Here is a 463-nt window from a genome sequence, read left to right on the forward strand (position 1 = left end):
AAACAACCATAACTATATGATGTATTGTTAGCTATAAAGATTATTTATTGAGTATTTGATGTATTGTTAATATATATGGTTGAAAACTCAAATGTTTAAAATGTACACTACTAATTATTTTAAAAGAGATAAAAAAACTGGAAAAAGAGTGGCTTAAGGAAAAAAAAACAGAAGAATCTGAAACTTAATTTATCTCAACGAAGAGACTTGCTTGAGGATGCAAACCTTCATCTTAGAGTGACATTGACTCTTTGTGTCTTCCATACACTGTTCTTGGAAAGTTTGTGATTAAGCTATATATTCTTCCGTTTCTAGCAATCCAAGTGAATCAACATAGTCATACAATGTTTATATCTTGGTATTGCTTTCAAAACTCCTCCCTTTATCTTCATAAATTATAAATATTTTGCTTGAAATATCATTATTTATATTTTAATACATATTTACATGTAGACATACGTAA

The sequence above is a fragment of the Brassica oleracea genome, chromosome C7 (assembly GCF_000695525.1).
Source record: "Brassica oleracea var. oleracea cultivar TO1000 chromosome C7, BOL, whole genome shotgun sequence".
Lineage (NCBI taxonomy): Eukaryota > Viridiplantae > Streptophyta > Magnoliopsida > Brassicales > Brassicaceae > Brassica > Brassica oleracea.